The sequence below is a fragment of the Penaeus monodon genome, chromosome 28 (assembly GCF_015228065.2).
Source record: "Penaeus monodon isolate SGIC_2016 chromosome 28, NSTDA_Pmon_1, whole genome shotgun sequence".
Lineage (NCBI taxonomy): Eukaryota > Metazoa > Arthropoda > Malacostraca > Decapoda > Penaeidae > Penaeus > Penaeus monodon.
The window spans coordinates 6582786-6583115 of NC_051413.1; positions in this window are offsets into that span (position 1 = coordinate 6582786).

A 330-nucleotide genomic window follows, 5' to 3' on the forward strand; every position below is an offset into this window, starting at 1 on the left:
CATACCAACACACCTAATATTGCTGATAATGGCAGATAGATGAAAAATGAATAATGTTCGTTCGTTATGTTAACTTTCTTTTTTTTTAATATATCATCTTTCTAATGATGACATTACCTTTATTATCTATGTTATTACATGTTCATGGCACTGTGATACAATTATTATCTTTTAAAGTTTAACATTATTGTGCGATTTTGACAATTTGCTCTTTGAAGTTTGTTCCCTTTGTATGGCCATATTCGTATTGCAGTGATGCCCTATGATGCCCCGGACCCGCTAAGGATGCTTTGTTCTTGGACGAATTTACGCCGGGTCAATACAATGATA